The following is a 27,499-nucleotide window of genomic DNA, read 5'->3' on the forward strand; positions in this document are numbered from 1 at the left end:
GACTGCATATTCGAAGCTGAATGAGGAGCTTTTGTTGTGCTCTTTTATTTACATAGGGTGCACTAACAAATTTGGTGGAAATACCTCACTGGTGTAGGTCTGTGAGCAGCTAAAAAAAAGAATTCCTGTTTATCATTTTTGAAGTGCCAAAATATTTCCATATTGTAATCTTGAAAACATTAATTACTACTTTCACAATATTACACGTTAACAAAAGTAATAGGCCAGCCACAAAAAAATGGAAGCTATTGATTAATTCTTCATTGATTAAACTCCATGTGCTGTGGGTAGCTGGCTATGTGTAGAGGAAGATGTACTCATGCTTGGCTCTCTTAAGTGGTTTGACTTAAAGTTATGTGATCTTTCCCAGCCAGCACTGTAAGAAGCTTGGCAACCATAAACCACAAAGATTTGCAGCACAGAAGGAGGTCATTCAGCCCATTATGTCTCTGTTGGCATTAGCCAGAGATGATCTTAAAGCAATCTCAATACTGTCTTCAGAGCGCTGAGCTTTTCATTTATTCAAAATTTGTGCCATAAAGAGGCTGTTTCCTGTGACAAAGCTATTTGTGCTGTATGTCTGAATGAAGATATTACTTCTAATTTCTCTCCTCATTTTCCAAGTGATAATTTCAAATCGGTGATCCCAAGCAAAATTGTCTACGTTGTGATCGTGAGCAATCCGCTGTATCAGGATGAGTTTTACTTGTGGACAGCTGCCGGGGAGTGAGGGGTCAGCTCTGTCTGAGGGTTTGCAGATGGTTTAAGAGTCTTTGGACCACTTTCTCTGTGAAGGTAGTGGAAATAAAATCCTTGAATATTTGTAAGACAGAGTTAGATAGGTTCTTATGTATCAAGGGGTTCAAAGGTTACCAGAGGAGTAGTCAGGAATGTGGATTTGAGGTTCCAATCGGATGAGCAGTGATCTTATTGGATGCTGGAGGGGATGAATGGTCTACTCAGGCCCCTGATTGGTAATGAGTTATTGATTGTTGTCACATGTACTAAGATACAATGAAAAGTGTTGTTTTGTGTGCTATACAGGCAGATCTTACCAGACAATGTGCATCAGGGTAACAGAACAGAGTGCAGAATACAGTGTTACAGCAGCAGAGAAGGTGCAGAGAGAGAACATAATTAACATTTGAGAAATCTGTTTAGAAGTCTGGTAACAGCAGGAAAGAAGCTGTTCTTGAATCTGTTCATACATGTATTCAAACTTTTATATCTTCTGCCTGCTGAAGAAGGTGGAAGAGAGTATAACCGGGGTGGGAGGGGTCTTTGATTATGTTGGCTGTTTCCCAAAGTAGTGGGAAGTGTAGATGGAATCAATGGAAGGAAGACTGCTTTATGTGATGGACTGGGCTGTGTTCACGATGATCTATATTTTCATCCAATCTTAGGAAGAGCAGTCACCAAACCGCCAAATAGGATGCTTTCTATTGTATCAATCAAAATTGATAAGATTGGTATGTTTCTATTAATCCTATCCAAAGCCTCCAGCCACTGCCACAATGAGGACAGTAATTGTTGGCTGGTAGAGGGAGTGACTCCACCTCTAATTCCAGCTGCTGCCCTCTCTGTCATCACACACAATGGCTGCTCTTATTGAGTGTCAAAGTCTTGACACTATCTTTGATGAATAGCTCACTATTTTGATCATAATTGGGCATCTGTGACCAGTGTTGGAGTTAATAGTGAATACCCTCATGTAGAGATTGAGATTGTCTTTGAAAGCTTTCTTTTGGCTCTGGTATAAGAGGGCTCCCTGGTCCTGCTCTGAGAAGAAGATTTTTCACAATCATGATATCAAAACCATTTGGCATTACATCTCTTCTTAGACTTCTATCCTCCAGTAGAAGTATCCCAAGTATCTCATGTGACAAAATTATAGTTTCCCATCCTTGTACAGGCCATTGACATTAACTTAGGGCAGCACGGTTGCTCAGTGGTTAGCACTGCTGCCTAACAGCGCTGGGGACCTTGGGTATATTCCAGTCTCGGGAGACTGTCAGTGTGGAATTTGTACATTCTCCCTGTGTTTGCTTAGGTTTCCTCCGGTGCTCCAGTTTCCTCCACAGTCCAACGATGTGCAGGTTAGATGAATTGGCCATGCTAAATTGCCCATAGTCTTCAGAGGTGTGTAGGTTAGGTGCATTAATCAGGGGAAATGTGGAGTAATAGGGTAGGAGAATGGGTCTGAATGGAATACTCTTCAGAGGGTTAGTGTGGACTTGTTGGGCCAAATGGCCTGTTTCCACATTGTAGGGATTCCATGATTTCTGGCATCACCTGAGTAAATATATGCTTTCTGAGGAGAATTGAAAACTATGCATGATTCTCATGAATTGTTTTATTATTGGATGGAATCTGCTTCTTCTGAAAAGTGGCAGGACAGACAGTTGGTTAGGTTGGCATCAGTGAGACACCTGCTGACTTCCTCCCATCAATGGAGATCCATTCTCGACCTGCTCACCTCTGCCAATTAAACACTTTGTTGTCAACTCAAGACCACTTCAAAACCTCACCCTGCCTGGACTGCGATTACATTTTTCTACTCTTCATTTTTTGTTGATAACAGTCACTATACTTGAGAATCTATTTTCTGATTCTGTTTCATGTTCTTTGAGGCTTGACTTTATTGTTTTCCCTGAAATTTTGTAGACATTGTAAATGAGTGAAAGCAGTTTCTGAATCAACAAGCATCATGCGTTACTTAATTTCCATCCTCTTCAAATCAATCGTTGTCTTCATGTAGAATTGTACAGCACAGGAGGAGGCCATTCAGCCTGTTGTGTTGAGGCCAGGGTCCTCAAGCGATCTATCTAATTTGTCTCAGGTTCCACTCTTCTAGAATTCTGCAAACATTTTCTCCTCAATGCACTCCCTATGTAGTTTCCAGAAGAAGTAAAAACACTGGTGCAGTTTTTCATTGAGAAAATGTCACTTAATGGAAACATTTGCTGCAACCAGGCAGGCCACCTGGCATTGACCTAAGCATTAGAAACAACAGTGCCAAACTCACCCCTGTCACCTCTTACCAACTGTTGGGGGCAAGGGCCAAAATTGGGAGAGCTGTCTTGCAGATTAGTAAAGTAACAGCTGATATAGTCATTCTGATGGAACTATACCTTGCAGACAATGTCCCAGACACCACCATCACCACCCTTGGATGTGTCCTGTCACAGCAGCAGGACAGATCCAGCAGAGGTGGCAGCACACTGGAATACAGTTTGGAGGAAGTTGCTATGGGAGCCCTCAACATTGGCACAGGAATGTGTGAGGTTTCATGACATTAGGCCAAGCTTGGGCAGGGAAACCCTCAGTTGATTATCAGGTACTGCCCCCTCAGTGTTGAGTTTACGTTGAGTGACACTCAGAGGAAGCACTGAAGGTGGCGAGGGCACAGACATAGTCTGGGTTGAGAGACTTCAATGTCCATTACTAAGGTGCTTTGGCGGCAGCACTACTGATTGAGCTGGTTAAGTCCTAATGGACAATGCTGCTGGACTAGGCCTGTGATAGGTAGTGAGGGAACCAACAAGAGGGAAAAACACATTTGACCTTATCCTCGCCAATGTGCCAGCCATAGATGCACCTGTCCATGACAACAATGATAAGAGTGACCTCCACACAGTCTTTGTGGGGATGAATGGCTATCTTCACATTGAGGATAACTTCCATCATGGTGTGTGGCTCAATCACTGCTAAATGAGTTAGACTTTGAGCAGCTCTGGTAACTAGATTAGATTACCTACAGTGTGGAAACAGGCCCTTCGGCCCATCAAGTCCACACCAACCCTCTGAAGAGTAACCCATTTCCCTCTGACTAATGCACCCAAATTTAGCAAGGCCAATTCACCCGACCTGCACACCTTTGGACTGTGGGAGGAAACCAGAGCACCCGGAGGAGACCCACGCAGACACTGGAAGAATGTGCAAACTCCACACAGACAGTTGCCCGAGGCTGGAATTGAACCTGGGACCCTGGTGCTGTGAGGCAGCAGTGCTAACCACTGAAACCTGAACATCCATGAGTCTATCATGGATCATCAGTAGCAGCAGAACTGTATTCCAACACAATCCACAACATCATTACTGTCAAGCCAGGGGATCAACACTGGTTCAATGAAGAGAGCAGCAGAACATACCAGGAGCAACACCGGGCATATCGAAAAATGAGGTGTCAACCTAGTGAAGCTATAACAAAGGACTGCTTGCGTACCAAACAACATAAGCAGCAAATGATAGACAGAACTAAGTGATAACTAATGGATGAGATCTAAGCTCTGCAGTCCTGCTATATCAAGATGTAAATGGTCGTGGACAATTAAGTAATTGACTGGAGGAGAAAGCTTCTTAGTGCAAAACATAAGGCTGAAGCATTTGCATTGATCTTTCAGCCAGAGTGCTGAGTGGATAATCCATCTTGGCCTCCTTCAGTGGTTCACTGCTTCACAGATTCCACTCTTCAGCCAGTTCAATTCACTCCACATCATATCACGAAACAACTGAAGGTACTGGATACTGCAAAGGTTATGGGCTGTCACAACATTCCAGCAATAATAGTGAAAACATGTGCTCCAGAACTTGCTGCACACCAACCTGAGCTGTTTCAGTACAGCAGCAACATTACCGATGTGGAAAATTGTCAGATATTTGCTGTACATAAACAGTAGGATCAGAAACTGGTCAGTTACAACTCTATCAGTATACTCTCATTCATCAGTAAAGTGATGCAAGGTGACATCAAAAGTGCAATCAAGCAGGACTTGTTTGACAATAACCTGTTCACTGACACTCAAATTGGGTTCCACCCAACTCCTGGCCTCAGTGCAGCCACTGTGCAGACATGGACAAAAGAGCTGAATTCCAAAGGTGAGGTGAGAATGACATTAAGGCCACATTTGATCAAATCTGGTATTAAGTTGTCCTTGTTGAGAAATGTGGCGCTGGAAAAACACAGCAGGTCAGGCAACACCCGAGAAGCTGGAGAGTCAACGTTTCAGGCATAAACCCATCATCAGCAATGTCACATTCCTGATGAAGGGCTAACGCCCAAATTGTCAACTCTCCTGCTCCTTTGATGCTGCCTGACCTTCTGTGCTTTTCCAGCACCACACTTTTCGACTCTGACTCTCCAGCATTTGCAGTCCTTACTTTCTCTCAATCAAGTTGCCCTAGCAAAATAAAAGTCAGTGGAAAGCAGGATAAAACTCTCTATTGGTTGAAGTCACACCTGGCACGAAGCGAGTTAGTTGTAGTTGTTGAAGGTCAGTCATCTCAGTTCCAGGGCATCGCTGCAGGAGTTTCTCAGGATAGTGCCCGACGCCCAAACATTTTCATCTGCTTTATCAATGACTTTCCCTCCACCATAAGGTCAAAAGTGGGGATGTTCAGTAGTTGTTGCAGGGTGGTTGCTACAGTTCAGAAGCATTTACAACTCTACAGATATTGAAATAAAAGCAAAATTCTGTGGATGCTGGAAATCTGAAATGAAACGAGAAAGTGCTGGAAAAAATAAAGCATATCTGCTGGCATCTGTGGACAGACAAACAGGATAAACTGTCTGAATCTGATACAATTCTGCTTCAGAGCGAAAAGGAACTGGAACTTTTTTTTAAGATATTGACAGAGGGGGACAACAAGCAAATTGAACAGATGTTCAGGATGCCCAGAGCAAAAGACAAAGGGAGTGCTAATGTTGGTAAGGGAGAGATAGAGATATAGAATAGATGCAAATGTTAGGTTTGAAAAAAGGGATGCTCTGTGAGCAAAGCCAATAAACTACAAACTCGATATGGCTGGAAACAGGGTGGTCGTAATAAAATCCATTGGCCAGTGATGGTTAACACTTGGGCAATAAAATCTGTGCAAAGTGTTAAAGATAACTTCTTTCAGGCATCCAGCCTTTGATGTCATATTGATGATGTTGGAATAGGCTAAGCTTCTTATACATCTGCTGATAGTCACTCCCTCCACCACTGACATTCTGTGGCAGCAGTGTATACTATCTACAAGATGCACTGCAGAAATTCACCAAAGATCCTCAAATAGCCCTTCCGTCTAGAAAGACAAGGGCAGAAGAGAAAAGGGAACGCCACCACCTGCAAGTTCCCCTGCAAACCACTCAGAATTTTGACTTGGAAATATATCACTGTTCCTTCACACTAGGTCAAAATCCAGGAATTCCCTTCTTTGGGATATTGTGGGACTACCTACAGCATGTGGACTTTAGCAGTTCAAGAAGTCAGCCTAGCACCACCTCCTCAAGGGAAACGAGGGATGGGCAATAAATACTGGTCCAGCCTGTGATGCCCATGTCCCATAAGTGAATAATTAAAATAAAAACAAGTACCAAACTTGCCAGTCATCTTGGACATTTTCATGCAGTGTGCTGTGCGTGATCTTTTCACAATAACAGTGATTGCATGAAGGAAACAACATGTACCGTGTCTTGACTGTGCAGGCAGCCTTCTTTATACAGGGTAAAACTGCATCACCAGTAATTATCAAGGTTATTAATTTGCCATATTTATAGAAATATACATCATATGATCCCCAAAGATCAAAGAAAGATATAGAATCTCTGGTAATAAAAATGGAATTGGATTTATTCAGTGATTGTGAACCAATGGGTCTTGGAAATGCTTAATTTTAAGACTTACAAGTGTATGAATCTGAACAGTCATAGTTAATGAAAATAGTGAATATTAATACTTTGTATTTTGGTATTGATGGGTGTCTACTGCCTGACAAAAAAAGACAGTTAACTTCTTCCCTGCTTAATAATGCAGGGCATTCAGTATTAATCAGTATATGTATGATAATTTGAATTACAAGCAGGAGTAGGCTACTTAGCCCCTCAAGCTTGTTATGATATTTTCAATGATCAAGCTGATCTGATTATGGCCACAACTCCATTTCCTCATCTCACCCCTATACCCTTTGACTCCCTTATTAGTCAAGACTCTTTCTTAAAACTAATCAATAACCCATTCTTCACTGCTCACTGAGGAAGAGATTTCTACAGACCCATGATCCACTAAACTATAGGTATTTCCCCCATCTGTTATAATATATAGCAGCCACACAGGCTTGGGATGAACTTGATATATTTGTGTTGTGTTGCAGGGAGGGGTGGATGCACTTGTTGGCATTCTCCTTCCTTCCACCTTCCTTCACTTTGATGGGTAAAATCTAAAAATAACACATTCGTGGCAGTAGATGTTAAGGTAACTTTGATTGCCTTTGGTGTTTCTTCAGTAACTCCTTCAATGCTGTTTACCTCTGTTCAATGTTAAAATATCGATAGGAGCAGGAACCCTATGATTACACATTAAAACATAGCTTTGGCAGACATCTATCTGTTGATTATATGTTTTCCTAGGAAGTTCCTTGGAATCAAGGATATCTTTCTCCACTTCTGTGTTGTTGTCTCTGAGATAATGGTATAGTCCAATACTGGCTCCGCAAGCCCTATCACAGGATGGGCACAGAGGTGGGTCAGTGGGAGGCTGGAGTTTTCACAGAGTCCTCTTGATGTTTGTGCCTGGCCTCCATCTGGAGATGTTCCAGATGCTTGGCTCCTTTGCGGATGTTTCTTCTCCAATCTAGACAGTTCTTTCTCATGAGTTGGTGGAGAGGTTGCATTTTATTTTCAGGGAGGCTCTGAGGATGCCCTTGAAGCATTCAAGTTCCTTGAATATATTGAACATGTAATGAATCTTGTACGTTATACAAAAAAAATAAGATGCAGTGTTAAGATAAAGTGATAAATCAGTGTTTTCAGATAGAGTAGTAAGGTTCAGTAAAATAATATAATAATAAGCACATTGGCAGACTAAATAGTAACTGAACAATGTGTGCTCTTCAAGCGGATGGTGGATTTGGACACAGAATAGACACATTCCAACGAGGGGTAATGGAAGGGCATTCAAAGCTGGAGCTCCTTGGATGGCTAAAGATATACAGGTTAAAATGAAACAGAAAGAAACAGGGTGGGACAATTGTAACATGCCCATTGCCTTAGAGAACAAAATGGAATATAGAAAATACAGAGATCCAAAGAAAAAGAGAAAAAAAGGCCTACAGAAGAAAGTAAGGATAGATTAGTTGCTAACATTAAAGGGAACCTGAAAGCCTTTCAGAAGCACAAATGGAAGACATGGGTCCAACTGGAGAAAAAAAGGAGATCTTATAGAGGTCGTTGTCGTACTAATTCCGAACTTTGTGTCTGTCTTCTACAAAGAATGGGCTTGTCTTGAACTCCTGTGCATTTTCACAACACGGCTCATGTCACATGCTTGATCCTTTGTGCTGATTTATAAGATACTGGTAAGTAAAACATGCACTTACAGGGTGAAAACTTGACACTAACTCCTATATGTCATGTCAACTCCTATATGTTATTCTATGACAGAATAACTTGACGTCATCATATATTTCGGGTTGCCTCATAAACCATGATTTAGAATGACTGGACAACTTTATCAAAAAGATGCCATTGATACAATAGGCCAAATGATCTGTGTTATATGATTCCATAATTCTAGCAAGATGCAGCAATAAAACACTGTCATTAAGTTGTCATTCTAATGGTTTTCTCACGCATGTGGATGTCTTTTAATCAACCTGCTGAAATGTTCGGTGTCATAAATGTTATGACACACCTCTGGAGCATGTGGGTCTTAAATCCAAGCCTTCAGGTCCAGAGATAGGGAAATTACTGCTGCGTTACAAGAGCCCTTCCTCAGATATACATGCTGATTGTTGCAGCCCTGTGAAATAATAGTATTTCAATGAGATTTTGAAGAGATAGAGTGATTTGCAACATGAGGATATTTAAATGCAAATTATCAGACTGTTGCTAAGTTCAGGGTGTGATGTTGTATTAGTTTGTTAAGCACAAATTTCATTTTTAAGCTTGGTATCTTCTTAACTTGTTATGTTATTTTCTTATTCATTTCTTCCTACTGAAGGTGAGAATGCAATTTTGTCTTTCAAGAAACCACTCCTGGGCTGAGAGAGACTCCCCTGAATGTTGTTGAACAATCTTACAAAGTTCTTTCCTTGACAAATAACATTCTTATGTCAAATATTTCAGCATTTGTTGTCAAAGCAGTATTTATGAAATTCACATTCTGGAGAGGCAGTTCGGAAATGTACAAACTGTGAACTAGAAAATCCAAGTCTGAATTCTTGCTTTTGTGGACAATTTGCACTGGAGAGTGAGGCCAAGTGCAAGATTCTATAAGCTTCTGGCTGGTGGATCACAAAAAATAACAGAGGCACTGCCATTTTAATTCATTGTTCAGGTGGCGTATTCAAAAGGGAGCTAGTGTAGGCTCAGCAGTAAGTGTGCAAGATGTAAACATAAATTTATGTTCGGTGGACTTAGCTGAATTTTGATGCTACACAAACATTGATAAAGCCTGTGGAGAGGCCTACAGTCAGAAACTCACAGAGGCTTCTTCAACAGCAACTTCCAATCTCCACAGATGCACAAGAACACCGGGTTCTTCTCTTAGTCACACACAGTCCTGGCTTGAAACCATGTCATTGCACCTTCAGTGTTGCTGGGTAAAAATGTTGGAACTTCCTCCCTAACAGCACTGTTAATGCATTGACACCCATTAGACTGTATCTCACCATCAGTGTCTCGATGCCCATGTGGTTAGACAATCAATGTTGGCCCAGCCAGCAACATCCACATCCCATGAAGGAATTAAAAAACCTATCTGTTCCCTCACTTTGAATATGTGGCTGAAATATAAATAAGGTAAAAACAATGACTGCAGATGCTGGAAACCAGAGTCTAGTTTAGTGTGGTGCTGGAAAAGCACAGCAGTTCAGGCAGCATCTGAGGAACAGTAAAATTGACGTTTCGGGCAAAAGCCCTTCATCAGGAATGTAAATATAAGTCAACCATGTGTTTACTGGAGCATCAGAGGCTAAGGGGTGACCTTATAGAGGGTTATAAAATCATGAGAGACATGGAGAGGGTGAATAGTCTTTTTTTCAGAGTGTGGAGTCCAAAACTAGAGGATATAGGTTTAAGGTGAGAGGGGAAAGATTTAAAAAGGCCCTGAGGGGTAACTTTTTCACACAGAGGGTGATTAGATTCCCTACAGTATGGAATCAGGCCATTTGGCCCAACAAATCCACACCGACCTTCCGAAGAGTAACCCATCTAGACCCACTTCCCTTACCCTACATTTACCCCTGACTAATGCACCTAACACTATGGGCAATTTAACATGGCCAATTCGCCTGACCAGCACATATTTGGATTGTAGGAGGAAACCAGAGCACCCAGGGAAACCCACGCAGACACAGGGAGAATATACAAACTTCACAGAGACAGTCCCCTGAGACAGGAATCAAACCCAGGTCCCTAGCACTGTGATGCAGCAGTGCTAACCACTGAGCCACCGTGCCACCCACACCGTGATGTGTGTATGGAATGAGCTGCCAAAGGAAGTGGTGGAGACTGGTAAAATTTCAACATTTAAAAGGCATCTGGATGGGTATACGAATAGGAAACATTTCGGGGAATATGGGCCAAATGCTGGCAAATGGGACTAGGTCAGATTGCGGTGTCTGGTCGGCACAGATCATTTGGACCCAAGGGTGTGTTTCCGTGTTGTATGACTCTATGACCCTATAACCAGAGCTCTGTATCCTTTGCACATATAGAATAGTGAGTGCCATTACTCTTATAGTTATGTTGAAAGGAAAATCTCAGCAATTAAAGCTTTAACATGTTACTCATGTTGCACACAACTAATACAAGAATTCCACAACTTCAACCCATATCTCAGGTAACTTGCCAATTTATGAATTTTCCATTACAGATTCATACTTGCAAACCTATTTCCAGCGGTTCGTCAGTCTGCCAATTCTTGCTGTCTGTGCTGTGTTAAGTAAGGAGTTAAATGATGCTAGAACTGTTGCAGTGAATAGATGTCAAATTAGGCATTCTGACTTTTGTGTTACATCACCCCTCAAAGGAAATGATATTATGGTAGTTCTTAGAATTCTCAGTGAATATGTCAACCAGATACAGAAAGCATGACTAGTGATTACAGAAATATAGTTCAGAGAACAGAAATAATCAAGTTTGAACTGCTTCAGCGATTTTGTATTTTTAAAATATTGACTTAAGCCATGTTGACCTTTCTTTCTTTTAAAATATGACTTAAGCAGCTTGAACTAATTTTTATTCATGAGGCTCCAGTAACATACTGTATCAAACTATTCCTATTTTGTGTCTGATTTGTTCTTGTGTATCTCCTGGATGAATACGGGCAAGACCAGATGTGCGATTGCTCCATATCCCAGTGCCAGTACCCACCAGCTGCTTCTAATGATGATCGCCATTCATAAATGGCTTGGGGCATTTCTTTTTATATATTTTGCTGGCCTCTCAATTAATCCACTGAAATGTACCATCAAAATGAAATTCCAGCTCTTGTCACAGAACTAAAATGGGACTGGTTGAATCACCTAAATGTACAGTTCTGTATTTCTAAATCTGTTGCTGTTTAACTTCCTGAGTGGGAGCAGGATTCCCGGTTGAGTTGGCAGGCTGTCTTGGACTCTCCATTCTCTCTCCAGGCTGCTGACTGGAAGAAGCTTATCCCTCAGCTGCAAAAAGGAAGATCACTGGGGACCATCTCACTGAGGAGACACTGACCTCTGGGAAGTGGTCATTCATGTGTATCAATTTATTTTAATACCTCTGGATTTACCAAAACTTGTAATCTATAACCTATTGCCTCTCACATCCTCGTTTCATTAAATTCCTGAGTGCTTGTGTGTGTGTGGAGTAACGAAGCAACTCCCCTCACATTCTGAAGGTTTTGCAAATAAACCTTCACTGTGATTTCATTTTAAAGGATGTTTTCTGTGGGTTTTTTTCTCAAAAACTGGAATCTAAAAATGAGGAAGTTGCTGGAACAGCTCAACAGGTCTGGCAGCGTCTGTGATGAGAAACCCAAATATGATAGTTTGAGAATATCCTTTGGCCTGCCTCAATAAAGATGGGGTTATCAAAGGAATGGAGTAAAGGAAATGATATCTTGCTGTCTCAGGTTTAAGAGAGGAAAAGCAATAGTAATTTAAATTCTCCCTTAAACTGCGACACCTTTTTAAATATATGGTTAGAAGCAAAGATTCCAACATTTAGGGAATCGAGGTGGAGTTGGTAGACTGGAGATGTTTTAAAAATGTCTGTGTGAGTGGCCACATAAGGGTATGTGTAAGTGAAGACCGTAAGATCATAAAAAAGGAAGAGAAGAAGGCTATTCATCCTATCGAGTCTGCTCCACCATTCAAAAGGATCATGACGTATTCGACATTCTCCATATCTACTTTCCTGTGTTTTCTGCATAACCTTTGATTCACCGACTGATAAAAAAACTTATCTATCTCAGCCTTAAATATACACTAGGGCTTTATCCACACAGCTATCTATTGCAAGGAGGTCCAGTGACTCACAACCCTCTGAGAGAAGGAAGTCTTCCTCATCTTGGTCTTAAATTACTATCCCTTAATTCTGAGACTAAGTCCTCTGTTCCTAGACTCTGCTATGAGGGGAAACATCCTCTTTGCCCTGTCAAGCTCCTTAAGAATCCTATATATCTCAATGAGATCACCTGTCATTCTTCTAAATTCTCAGTGAGTAGAGTCCTTACCTGTTTAAACTCTACTCATAAGACAATCCTCCATATGAAGGGTGATCCGAGTGAACTTTCTCTGAACTGCCTCCAATGAAATGATATCTTTCTTGAAATAAGGGGACTAAAACTATCCATAGTACTCCAGGTGTGATCTCATCAGAACCTTTACAGCTGCAGTAAGATGTCCCTACTCTTATACTTCAACCCCTTTGAAATAAGAGCCAACATTTCATTTGCCTTCCTGATTACCGTTGCATCTGTGTGCTACCTTTCTGTGTTCCATGCAAAAGTACTTCCAAATCCCCCTGATTTGCAGCTTTCTGCAGTTTTTCTCCATTTAAATAATATAGAATATAGAGCAATACAGCACAGAACAGGCTCTTCGGCGCTCGATGTTGTGCTGACCTGTGAACTAAGCTAAGCCTATACCCCTACTCTATCCTGTCATCATCCATGTGCATATCCAAGGATTGTTGAAATTTCACTAATGTGGCTGAGTTAACTACATTGGTAGGCAGGGCATTCTATGCTCTTACCTAATATCCCATTCTTTTGTTCTCTCTTCCAAAATGAAAAACTTCACATTTTCCTACATTATACTTCATTCACCAACTTTTTGCCCACTTACTTACCCTATTAATATTTCTATGTTAACCATATGTATCCCTCTCACAACCTGCCTGCCCTGATTTAATTTTGTGTGAGGTATCTTATCAAACGCCTTTTGGAAATCCAAAACAACACAACTACTTGAGCCCCCCCCCCCCCCCCCCCCCATAGCCCATCTGGTTGAGACTTAATGTAAAAACTCTAATAAATTAATCTTTCATGAAGCCATGCTGACTCTGTTAGATTCGATTATGGTTTCCCAAATGTTCTGCTATTACTTCCTTTATAACTGGTCCCAATACTTTTCCAACAATGCCTATAGTTAACCCTTTGTGAATAGAGCTGTCACTCTGGGAGTTTTCTAATCCTCTGTAACATCTCCAGAAGGAGATAGAGGAGTTCATGATTGTGCTGAGTTCAAAATTCATTGAGGTGAGCATGTAATGGAATAAAACTGAGGCCTTTGTTAAGGACAAATAGCATGAGATCTGAGAGGATAAGGTTGGAAGATCTCAAGAATACACGACCAAGGCAGTGTGGTTTCAGGAGAAAGTGAGGTCTGCAGATGCTAGAGATCAAAGTTGAAACTTTATTGCTGGAACAGCACAGCAGGTCAGGCAGCATCCAGGGAACAGGAGATTCGACGTTTCGGGCACAGGCCGAAGAAGGGCCTGTGCCCGAAACGTCGAATCTCCTGTTCCCTGGATGCTGCCTGACCTGCTGTGCTGTTCCAGCAATAAAGTTTCAACAGTGTGGTTTCAGGATCTTATGAAGGAGTGAAAGTGAACTTTTCTGTGTTGGAAGTTTATGGGCGGCACGGTGGCACAGTGGTTAGCACTGCTGCCTCACAGCGCTTGAGACCCGGGTTCAATTCCCGCCTCAGGCGACTGACTGTGTGGAGTTTGCACGTTCTCCCCGTGTCTGCGTGGGTTTCCTCCGGGTGCTCCGGTTTCCTCCCACAGTCCAAAAGATGTGCAGGGTCAGGTGAATTGGCCATGCTAAATTGCCCGTAGTGTTAGGTAAGGGGTAAATGTAGGGGTATGGGTGGGTTTCGCTTCGGCGGGTCGGTGTGGACTTGTTGGGCCGAAGGGCCTGTTTCCACACTGTAATGTAATCTAATCTAATCTAATTTATAAAATTGGAAGATCTCAGAGGAGTTGAGGTCTGTGACAGCCGCAAATAATGTCTTGATTTTTTTTCCATTAGGATAATGCAAACAACAAATGTTAGCCTGAAAGAGTCACTGATTGTCAGATGTATTATGTGGATTGGGGAAGTGGGGAAGTGGAGGAAGGGGGAATAGCGCTGCAGAATATGAAGGAAGAGGTCAGTGAAATGTAAGTGAGAAAATATATTTATAAAAGATAAAACTTACACTGCAAGGGGAAGGACAGAAATAAAGATGTGAGAAATTTTAAGATATAAATTGAATAAAAGACAACTCAAAAACTGACATGAGGAAGATAAATGGAACTGTGGAAGAAAAACAAATGAGGTAAGCAGGTATGTGAAGAATGGTTGGACAATTTTATTCATTGATCACTCTATCCTTTGGAAGCAGAAGTTTAGCTTTTATTCTAAAATGAAATCAAAAGGTTTAAATGAATAAAGACAAAACATGCTGGAAATACTCAATATATCAGAAAGAATCTATAGAGCAAAAAACAGAGTTAACGTTCAGATTGATGACTTTATTTTAGCTTTATAATTTCTGGTTAATGTAATAAACTTGATGCTTGCAGAACTTTCAAGCTTACATCTACAATCCAGAAACAGGCAGTTTATGAAGGTATCAGGGAACTCAATATTTCTGAGCCGGTTCAGTCAGGATTATACCAGTTGAGTAGTGATATCATTTCCTTGCGTTATGCTAAGTATGTAGCAGGTAAATCATAAACAGGTAACTGAGCAAATTACCTATTGAGTCAAATTATCCATCTCTCCATCTGTTTCCACGCTCTGTGTAAGACTAGGTTATTGCCAATGAGACTCCCTTCAAGTCCTTCAGATGGTTGTTACAGCAGAATTATTTGGGGAGTTGCTGCTGTCACCGATAGGCTACTCTGGAGAATGACTTAATGGATGAACCTTAATCTTGAAGTTTTCTTTCCACAATTGTTTCCAGTTTTTATTTCCACATAAATTCTGGTATATTTATGGATTAAGAAGCATTTATTAGTTAATGCAGGTAGTCTGCATTTAAGAGCATGGGGGGGGTGGTGTCAAAGAATATAATTTCGGGGAAATTTGATAGTGTTATTCGAGTCATTTTAAGCTCGTAAAGGAGAAAGCAGGAATCAAAGTGATAATGAGGAAAGCGAAAAGGCTGAGGCTGGAGAAGTAGATATGGAGTAAGCCTAATAGTCAAGGCAGACGAGAGCTTAACAGAGAATGAGGTAAAACTGATAAATTAAACTGCATTTAGCTCAGGCAAGAGGTTTGACGGGTAAGGCAGATGAACTTAGGGCATGGTTGGCATCATAGGACTGGGATATCATAACCATTACAGAAACATGGCTTAGGGATGTACAGGTCTGGCAGCTTAATGTTCGAGGGTGTAGATGCTATAGGAAGGATAGAAAGTGAGGCAAGAGAGGAGGGGGAGTGGCATTTTTTGTTAGGGAGAACATTACAGCTGTACTTCGGGAGGAATTTCCTGGGAGATTGTCCATTGAAGCTAAATGGGTGGAATTTAAAAATAAGAAACGGACAACTGCTTGTTAGGGTTACATTATTGGCCCCTCAATAGTCAGTGGGAAATTGAGTAGCAAGTATGCAAGGAGATCTTAGTTATCTGTAAGAAAAATAGGTTTGTAATGTTTGGGGACTTCAACTTTCCAAACATAGACTGAGACTGTCATAGTGTTAAAGGCTTGGATGAGGAGTAATTTGTTAGAGGTGTACAAAATAACATTCTTATTCAATATGTGGATGTGCCTATTAAAGAAGGAGCAATACTTGACCTCCTGTTGGGAAATAAGGCAGGACAAGTGACTAAGGTGTCAGTGAGGGTGAAGTTTGGAGTAAGTTTTCATAATCCTATTAGTTTTAAAATAGCTAAGGAAAAGGATAGAACTGATCAAAAAGTTAAAGTTCCAAATTGGAGTAAGGTCAATTTTGCCAGTTTTAGACAGGAACTTTTTAAAGTTGATTGGGGGAGGCGTGTTGCAGGTAAAGGGACAGTTGGGAAGTGGGAGACCTTTAAGAATGAGATAATAAGAGTATGTTCCTGTTAGGGTGAAGGACAAGGCTGGTAGGTGTAGGAACGCTGGATGACTAGAGAAATTGAGACTCTAGTCAAGAAAAAGAAGGGAGCATGTGTCAGGGTATAGACAGATGAGATCGAGTAAATCCCAAAAGAGTATAAGGGCAGGAGGAGTACATTTAAGAGGGAAATCAGGTGGGTAAAAAGAGGACACGAGATAGTTTTGGCAAATAGGGTTAAGGAAAATCCAAATAAATTCTACAAGTACATTAAGGGCAAAAGAATAACGAGTGAGAGAATAGGGCCACTGAAAGATCAGCAAGCCACCCATGTGTGGAACTGCAGGAGATGGGTGAGATACTAAACAAATATATTGTGTCAGTACTTACTGTGGAGGAGGACTTGGAAGCTTGGGAACATGGGGAAATAAATAGTGATGTCTTGAAAAGAGTTCATATTGCCAAAGAGGAAGTGCTGGATGGCTTAGATAAATCACCTGGGTGTTTCCCAGAGATTTGTGGGAAGCTAGGAAAATGATTGCGGGCCCCTTGCTGAGATATTTGTATCATCATAGTCAAGGTGTGTGCTGAAAGGTTGGCTAATATGGTGTCATTACTTAAGAAAGGCTGTAAGGCAAAGCAAGGGAACTATAGACTAGTGTGTCTTACGTCAGTGGTAGGTAAGTTGTTGGAGGGCATTCTGAGGGACAGGATTTACATGCACTTGGAAAGGCAAGATCTGATTAGGGATCGTCAGCATTACCTTGTATGTGGGAAATAGTGTCTCACTAACTTGATTGAGTTTTTCATAGAGGTCACAAAGAAATTGATGAAAGCAGAGTGATAGACAATGCCTACATAGACTTCAGCAAAGTGTTCGACAAGGTTCCACATGGTAGACTGATTAGTAACATTAGATCATATGGGATCCGGTGGAGCTAGTCAATTAGACACAAAATTGGCTTGAAGTTAGGAGACAGAGGGTAGTGATAAGTGGATGTTTTTCAGAATGGAGGCTTGTGACCAGGGGTATGCCATAAGGATCGGTGCTGGGTCCACTGCTTTTTGTCATTTATATAAGTGATTTGGATGTGAATATAGGAAGTATGGTTAGTAAGTTTGCAGATGACATCAAATAGGTAGTGTAGTGGACAGTGAAGAAGATTATCGCAGCGTACAGTGGAACTTTCATCACTTTGGCCAATGGGCCGAGGATTGGCAGATGGAGTTTAATTTAGATAAATGTGAGGTGCTGAATTTTGGAAAGGCAAACCAGCACAGGACTTATACACTTAATGGTAGGGCTCTGGGGAGTGTTTCTGAACAGACACCTAGGGATGTAGATGCATAATTCCTTGAAATAAAGTTGGAGATAGATAGGGTGAAGATGGCATTTGACACTCTTGTCTTCATTGGTCATAACATTGAGTATAGGAGTTGGGATCAAAGTGTGTTGCTGGAAAAGCACAGCATGTCAGGCAGCATCCAAGGAGCAGGAGATCGACGTTTCGGGCATGAGCCCTTCTTCAGCCCTTCTTCAGGCTCATGCCCGAAACGTCGATTCTCCTGCTCCTTGGATGCTGCCTGACCTGCTGCGCTTTTCCAGCAACACATTTTCAGCTCTGATCTCCAGCATCTGCAGTCCTCACTTTCTCCTATAGGAGTTGGGATGTCATGTTATGTTTATACAGGACATTGGTGAGGCCACTTTGGAATACTGCATACAATTCTGGTCGTCCTTCTATAGAAAGGATGTTGTTAAACTTGAGATGTTGCAGAAAAGATTTTCAAGGATGTTGCTCGGGCAGGAAGGCTTGAGCTATGAAGAAGCTGAATAGGGTTGGGCCTTTTTCCCTGGAACATCAAAGTCTGAGGGGTGACCTTATAAAAGTTTATAAAATCATGACAAGCATGGTTAGGGTGAATAGCCAAAGACTTTTTCCTAGGATGGTGAAGTCCAAAAGTAGAGGACATAGATTTAAGGTGAGAGGGGAAAGACTTAAAAAGGACCTGTGGTGTAACAGTTTCATGCAGAGGGTGGTATGTCTATGGAATGCTCTGCCAGAGGAAATGTTGGAGGCAAGTATAATTGCAACATGTCAAAGGCACCTGGATGGGTTTATGAATAGGAAGGGTTTAGTGGGAAATGGAACTAGGTCAGATTGGGATGTCTGGTTGGGGCAGACAAGTTGGACTGAAGGGTTTGTTTCCGTGCTGTATGTCTCTATGTCTCCATGAATAGAACCTGGTCTTTCAACCCCTCAACTGTTCCATTATTCCACTGATCATGACTGATTTATACATTTGCCCTCATTTGTTCTATATCTCCGGATATTTTACCTAACATAAATCTATATGCTCAATTCTTAAGACTTCAATTGGGCCTGAATTTACCAAAGTCCTCTTCAGTGTAAATATTTCTATACATTCGTATTAAAAGTTTTTAAATTCATATTGGTCATCATTCCCCATTTAACCCATGACTCTTTCATGTCAAGAAGTTCACATCTATTAAATGTGCTAAAATTGAGACATTGCTAGAACCCTGAGCATTGCATTTACATGTTCTAGATCACTATATTTAGTGTTATATCTACATTTTTGATTTAGTGCACTTTTCATCCATATTTGCAGCCACTCTCATAAGTGAACTATACAGTATAATCATTGTTGTTTGTTTAAATAGACTACAATTAATTCTGAGTCTTCAGTGATTGTTTCATTGATAATGAACTCCAAGAGTTCTATAAACCACAGCTCTCTTACCACACTTGATATATGGCCCACTTGTGATTAAACATTTCTCTGCAGAGGAAGGTATGTAATTCTACTTTCAGTATACTTTACACCACATATGTTAATCATAGAAAAAATGATGATTGCGATTTACTGCTTGGATGATAATGCATTACAACCATGATTAAGTAACTGTAGAAAACATTAGCTCACTATAATTGTGCAAAAAGTAGAATAAATGCCAAGAATAACCATTCCACTCTAGGCACTAAATGGATATCAAGGTGACTGTACAAGAGACTATTGAGACGCCATGTTTCTAGATAATATTTAAATTAACATATTCTTCATTCTCTGTTGTAAGGCAGGTCTAACCATCATAAAACAAGGCAGTTCCCAACTCATCTTGGCTGGGAGGGGAATTGAACTTTGTGCTTTTGGCATGAACTTAATCTACACTGCCAATCAGCTAACTGATTCAACCAGCCTTCAAAGAGACTGTGTTGCTGTGGCAATGTCACTTTTACATGCATGTTGTAGTCCAGTGAACACTGAAGGTAGAAACTCCAATTTTCTTTCCAATGCATAGCAATATCTCCTGATCTTACCTCCTACCATTTGCATTGCTTGGAAAGAATTTACAAGCTGATACTTATCCTGTTTGATTCCATAATGAACATAATTTTCATAGCCGAGAAAGTTCTGAAGGACATGACTCCTGAGCTTTCGATTCTGAAACAGGCTCCCGAGTCCTTCATTTAAGTTAGCAATTTTACTTAATATGTGAAATGTCTATATTCACCTAACTGTCCATTATATTGGCAGAATTAACATTATAAATCAAGACTTTTGTTTTCGTTCAGTGGCATGCGAGAAACTTGCATGTTCCTTCAAAATCGTTGGATTATAAAATTGGTTTAAAATGCCTAACAGAAATATTGCAGGTATTTTCTGATGAATTACTAAAGAAGGTTGTGTAGGTGACATTGCTTTTTAATGTAAGCTTATGATGGTTGAGTATAAATGTCTCCAGGTTTTATCCAGGCTTCAGAGTTTGTTATATCATTTATTTCAATGGAGTTCATAGGTTCTTTCAAGTCCATTTTTATGTTTGTGACTTTGATCTTTCTCAAGTTTTCCTCAAGTTCCACTTTTTGCACGTTGTTTCTTAAATCCTACCATGGCTGCAGTTCTGACAGAAAGGGGAATGAAAGATTTTGTTGTTCTGCTGATATTCTTGGCTTTTCCTCACAGCTGCACGACAAGGATTAGGAGTCATTCAGTATAGAAGACAGGAACTTCTCTTGAAAATTAAGTTAATTCTGGCAGTTACATGGTGCCTTTTGATTTGGAACAGCTGTAAATTCTGAACAAATGTAAAATGACAATGGTACAGTAGTTGAGACCACTTCATCTCAACTGGCCTTATATCATTCTGAGCCCACCTCAGCTTTAATCTTACTAATCACATTGTAAAAAAAAGCAAATAGGTGTTGCAGAAGACGAGGCAGAGGTTACTTTTCTGACGGCTGAACAGTAGGGCTTCAGGAATATTGAAGAAGAAGACAGATTTTGTTGCATGTAATAACAAGTGATGCCATTTAATTACAGCCTTCCTACTGCAATCATTTTTGTGTAATTGACATAGCTCAATCTTTGAGCAGTCCTGGAAATGATTCCTTTGCGAAGCAGACAATAGCAAATTGCACGGAGCCATTATATGAAAATAAATTGGAATGTCAAATTGGAAAGAAATCTTTTAAATGATGCAGTGTAATGTGTATGAAATGAAACTCTGCAAAGAAAGCACCATAAATAAAACTTAACTGGGCTGCTGATACTTCTGAATAACTTTTCGCTCCTTCTCTGGATATTCAGACTTATTGCTCACTTACTCTGTTGGTCAGTGATGAAAACCATGTGCTAAGTAAGTGATGGATGTCTTTATTTCAATGTATTTTGACCCTCACTTTGCTTCTTGAAGGTCAATCTGTATCATAGCCTCTGTGCCTGACTAAGGTGAGTGGACCGGCAATTTCTTTTTGGCAACTGCTAATGTCACTTGCAAGTGAACTGCTAAGTGTTCAGCCATGGATAACCTATCACTGCTTTCCTGTAGTGTGGTACATGATCTCAGCTATGTAACTAGCCTGTCAGTGAGGTTGAAATTGGGAAATTCCCAGTGGATATTTTCTTCTTATTGAAAGCATTGAGGTATTTGGGCACAAGCCCTGCACCATTAGCACTGAACTGGAAACAAATTCTTTTCTAACTACCACTGTGTTTACTTACCTGCTGATGGAGAGTAAACCAGTCTAGCGGTAAGTGAGCTATAATGACTGAAATTCACCACTTTAGCAAATGGAGGTGTATCAACTTGACTTTTTCAAAAAAGCAGAGTTAGTATTTTCTTAGCAGAAAGTTATGCCTCAACTGACCCCTTGTTTCAGTGATATTGAAGTTTCTAAACAAAACTGTTTTTGTTGGTGTAGCAGTTAAAGGAATACTTCCAACAGAGGATAGGAGAAAAATCTGATCTATTACAGTGATTGGAAGTGTGGCTGACATGGAATTCAAAGGAAATCTTGCAAGACTCATGTCTCAGCACGAAGGTTGGGATTGGTTCGTCAGGCTTTGACATCAACCAGCTTTTGATTTTTGATTCACCCAATACCTCAGTCATTAAAATGGGTGGCCACAAAATCACAGAGTTTAGAACAATGAACCAAGCATGTATGCCTCTAGTTTTCAGTGATCATTTTAAGATGATTGCAGCTTAACATTGCTTTGATTCTCCTTTCAACAGAAGAAGCATTCTCAACATTGTCTCTCAAGTTTAACATTATTTTGTTTTGACTTGAATACTGCCCATTTTTTTCCTTCCATAGTCTGATTTCTCTACCTTCTTGACATGATGAATAGTGCTGAACCATGATTTCAAGAGGCGTGCTCACTGACTTCAGTATCATGTCAGTCATGTCACTGTTTTCCCTGCGAGAACCTGGGCGTTGGACATTCTGCTTGATAATCATTGTAGCTGTCCCTTCCTCAGCCCTGACCTGGTGCCTTAAACAATGCACTCCCATCAACAATCATAAAATGCAGATTGGAATTTTGACTAAGTTATCTCAATGGTCAAAAATAAGTTAAAACACAGTGTTCTGATTGACAACAATATCAAATAGGACATAACATAGCCAATCTGAATCACCGGGAAATTTAAATTGTGGCTTACTTTTAACTTGTAACTGCTTTGCAAACCTTTCATGTTTCTACATTTAACAATAAAATCTTGTCTTTTTCTTACTGTGATCACAGTGCTGCTGACAGTTTGGGGCAGGGTCTTGCATATGGTTTGGGGGTGCTGGCAATCCCCTTGATTGAGATTCAATGTATCCTTCTCTCGCCTTCACCACCATCTCCCTACTCCTACTCTACCCCAATCCAAGACTGCAGTCAACTAAACTAGTGCACAACCAGTTTTGGTGAGAACACAGGAATCAGCACTGCTGCTACATCAAGGTCACCATAGTCATTATCTTGGCTAAATAACAGTGATGGTGTAGCCTATTTTCCTCAACTAGTAGTAAAAACGCAGGTTCTTAGCCTTTTTAAGGGTTAGGCTTCAATGAAGCTCATGATTCCAGTTCATTGCCATTTGTTTCAGTGTCACTTCCTTCTTTGTGGTGACTTCTACTATGCCAGCATTGAGATTCCAAAATAAGGTACCATATTTAAAACTGCAGGTTAATCCTATGTGAATTTTAATTTTTCCCTGAAAAGATTTGTTTCACTGGTCCATGCCACCTGAACAAGTTTCAGGAAAATAATGGTATTCTGAAATCTGTTGCATTGATTTTAAAGGGTTATTCTCTTTTTTTGAAGCTGTTGAGTGAGGGATATTAGCGTTTGATGCCAGCTCATCTTTGAACTCTGTTGCCGAGGGAAGGCTTAAAATGGCTTAACTTATTTTCAACCGAAATATTGCAGTTACCATATAATTAAAATGCAACTTTAATAACCTTTTGTATATTGTTTCCTTCCAGTATCTCTTTAGAGACGTGCGTGCTGTATACAAAACCCATTCTAACAATACAGCCGAAAAGCAAATTTGTATTATTATGGTTTAATAAGCGAATGTCAATAACAGCGTCCAATGTTGAGTGGAAATTAAGCTTGCTAGTGGCGTCTAGCTGTTTGGAGAGGTTTAATTTGGAAGCAGCAGACGGTTAATCTACATGTAACAGAACTTTTACTGTCTTTAGCTTCATTCAGCCATCAGGCTGGCGGGTTTGATATTTACTCATCCAAATCATATTGTAATATGGAAAGTTAAGCAAATCTGCAAGGAATTTCCTTCATTAAATAGATAATATATGGTACATGTATAAGTAAATTTTACCCACTTTAATCATAGCATAAAAGCATAAAACTGCATCATGAAGAGCTAGAAGATAGGGTCATTGTTGACACTTGCTTTTCGATAATTTGCTTTCTGATCAAATTTTGTTCAATTTATAACTTTTCTTTATTACTGAGGCACTGCTGATCTCAAATAATAACGGTTTCCATGAGACAAGACTGTGAAAACTCCAAACAACCAAACAGAAGATAAAAACTGGTCACCAACCCAATAGATCCACCATATCACTGTCATCATACTTAATTAACTGTTCCCTGTGAGGACGGTCCCCCACCTTTCAGTTTGACACTCACTGGTTTTCCAACTGAATTAGCCAGCACCATTTGTTGAGCATGGTCATTGGTCACATCCATATGTCATGCATATCCAACATGTTTTGGCTTTGGAACAGAATGCAGGAGGTCTATTCAATTGATTATTTCACAAATATCAATAACATTCTATTGGGAAAATTGGAGGTAATTGACCTTTCACTGGCAGTAATAATATTCCGCTTTGTCGGAATCAAGGTAAGTAACTTAAACACACTTCTTTGGTATGGTGGACGATACGTCTCTGTGGATTTTATTCCATTCATTATTAAAAGAACACACATTTGCTTGCTGATAGTATTGTAAAGGTTTGGCAGGTTTGTTATACCAATGCCTGTTTTTCTGAATGTATGAAATGGGACATCGGTCACATTATATTTTTACAGCTGAATAGCTGCATAAACTGTCTCCCATTGACCTTCGACACGGGCAGCAAAAATACTCCGTTAGTGGAGGCAGAACAGCTTTACTTAAGTGTTTTAATGTTTGGAATAACTTGTCGAAACTGGTCAAACTGGGAATTTAGACAAGAGAAGGCTAAAAATGACGTAATAGTGGCCATTAAATTATGAAGGTGTTCAATTGTTGGACATAGAGAGGATGTTTCCACTTAGCTGGATGACCAAAACCAGGGACATTCATATAAGACAGTCAATTGAATTATGAATTATTGAATGATTATTGAACAGAAGGCAATTACTTAGCCTGTTGTCTATGTGCCAGCTCTGCGCAACAGCAACACAGCTAATCCCATCCCCCATCTTTTCCCTATGGCCTCCAACTTTTCTCTATTCATATAGTCAATCATTCCTTGATGAATCAGCCTTCATCAGACAATCAGTCTATGCATTCCAGATCCTAACCACATGTCATGTTTAAATGTGTTTCATTATATCACTTTTTTTTTTGTCAAACACCAGAATTGCTGTCCTTTGGTTATCGAACTTCCTGCTATTAGGAAGTTCCCTCCTATCTAGTCTGTTTATGATATTGGTTTTGATTCATGGTTTTGATCACCTCTATCAAATTCCCTCTCAATTTTCTTTATTCTAAGAAGAACAAAACTAACTTCTACAATCTATCCACACAACCCTCACTCCAGGAGACATACTCCTAAACTTTCTCTACACCACTTCCTAAACCTTCAAACCTTCCTAAAGTGTGGGGCGCAGAAATGGATAAAATACTCCAGTCAAAGCCCAACTGGTGTTTTACAAAGTTTCAACATAACTCCTTTACATTATATCTGATTCCTCTATTGTCTAGAATCCTGCATGCCTTGTTAGCCACTTTCACAACATATTGTAAAATATCCCTGTCACTAAGGTTAAACAGATTAGTGGGTTTATCCTTACACCTTCCTTTGAACAAGGATCTAACATTTTTCCAGTCCTCTGGCACCACTTCCCTATTTAAGTAGAATTGGAAAATTATATTCACAGTATCCACTCTTCTATCCCTCAATTTCCTTGCAAGCATCTTATCTAGTCCTTGCTGTCTTATTAAGTTTAAATGCAGCTAGCCTATCCAAACCTCTTCTTTATCAATATATAGGCCACCCAGAAAAATCAATTGCTTCCTGTTACATTATGATTCCTCATGAACATGTACTTCAACAATACCCAAACTATCTCCTCTTTAAATGTATTGAGTAAGCTAATGTTTCGAGTCTAGATGACTCTTAGACACTAATGAAGAGCCATCTAGACTCAAAATGTTAGCTCTCTCTCTCTCCATGGATACTGCCTGACCCTTTGTGATCTCCAGTACTTTTTGTTTTCAGTACAGATTCCAGAATCTGCAGTAATTTGCTGCTCTTTAAATGTAGCTCTTTGTACCTTGACAGTTTTGCTTGACAATCTTTGATTCCAATTTCTCTTGACTACATATGTTCTTACAGCATGAAAAATGGTCCTCCCTCAATTAACAATTTTTACTTCAAATTGCTGCTTGTCTTTTTCCATTGTTACAAGTACAAACGGCTGTGAAAAGACATGAGTAGGATCAAATTACAGATTTCCCAAAAGATATTCCTGAATCACACAGATAGACCAAGCTACCAAGGTCTGAGTGAGACAATAGTTTGAGGCAGCTTGTCTCCATGGTTCTTAGTGCAGGAAGGCAGATGGGAGTCATCATTTCGATTGAAAAGACAACATTGATGAGGATTTAGAAATTACACCTATCTTAAACTAGAGGGGGAATCGCTACGAAAAACTCTGATTGTGAAAATCAATTATGGTGATAAAAGTTACGAGGCTGGGAAAGGAAAAGAATGGGAGTATGCCCTTGGGAGCTAAGAATTGCTCTGGATTGGTTCTTGGAGGATTGATTGCTTATGCAAGGGATCATATGAAGTATAACTATGAAGTGGGATTTTCAGTTATATCAAATGCAAAAGCAGATAGTTCTGTTATGTAGTTGAAAGTATATGTTGCTAATTGAGTTGGTGATTAGTCAGTGTCAATGGATAGAATAGTGGTAATTCAGAGGTCCAGGCTGAGAGTGTGGGCTCAAATCCCATCACTGCATTTCATAAATCTGAAACATTGGGGTTCACGATTGTTGGTTGGAAATGGTCATCCCTGGTTACAGGTTATTGTTCCCTTTGTGCTTGGGAGGATATAGTGCTGGGTCACTGTGCTGGTGTCCTTAATGTTTTCAATTTAATTGTTACCACATTATGATTTTCAGCTTTATGTGTATGGGGTCTGGTCAGTTTACAGCAAGGGGAATATTCATGCCTAGAATTATTGTCCTCATGCTTGAACAACTAGGAGAAACTGAAGGAAACATAAAGCTAAACTTCAGACATTCATTAGTAAAAACAATCACAAAACAAGAATATAAGTCATGATAGAGCACAAAGATTAATACAAGACATTAGTTAATTTGTTCCTGTGGAACACGGTTTCTTGTTTAGATCTTACATTTTATCAGAGATGTATTTGTTCATTTTTCTGTGCTTCTTCATGGCCTTCTGCTGACTTAGCCCCTGGGTGCGGTCAGCAAGTCTAAAATATGCTCCAGGGATGGTGAAGGCAGACAGTCACTAAGTTTTAATGATCAGGATAGTCACAGCATGAAACCTACATGAGGAGCAGCTACAGAGAAACAACAGTTGGTCAAAGAAAACATTGAAGTAATACAAGGAACTGCAGATGATGGAAATCTGAAACACAAGCAGAAATTGTTAGAAAATCTCAGCAAGTCCAGCTGCATCTGTGGAGAAAAAAACAGTTAAGGTTCTGAGTCCCGTAACTCTTCTTCAGAACTGTTCTGAATAGTTAGGCTTGACCACATTATATATCCTCTCCTTCTCGGGCTGTAATGTTCTTCAACCAATACTGTCACAACTTTTCTATCTTTCCTTCCCTACCTTTCCTGAGCACCTTGAATCCAGGAATATTTGGTATGCAGCCCCGACCTGCTTTGAGCCACATCCACATTACCAATATGTTATAGTCCCATGTGTTTGCCGGTCCTCAGTCTTAGTTACCACGTCGCATGCGTTCACTAAACAGTAAAGCAAA

The sequence above is a fragment of the Chiloscyllium plagiosum genome, unplaced genomic scaffold (assembly GCF_037043375.1).
Source record: "Chiloscyllium plagiosum isolate Xiang-an unplaced genomic scaffold, Cpla_swu_hap1 HiC_scaffold_7, whole genome shotgun sequence".
NCBI classification, from domain to species: domain Eukaryota; kingdom Metazoa; phylum Chordata; class Chondrichthyes; order Orectolobiformes; family Hemiscylliidae; genus Chiloscyllium; species Chiloscyllium plagiosum.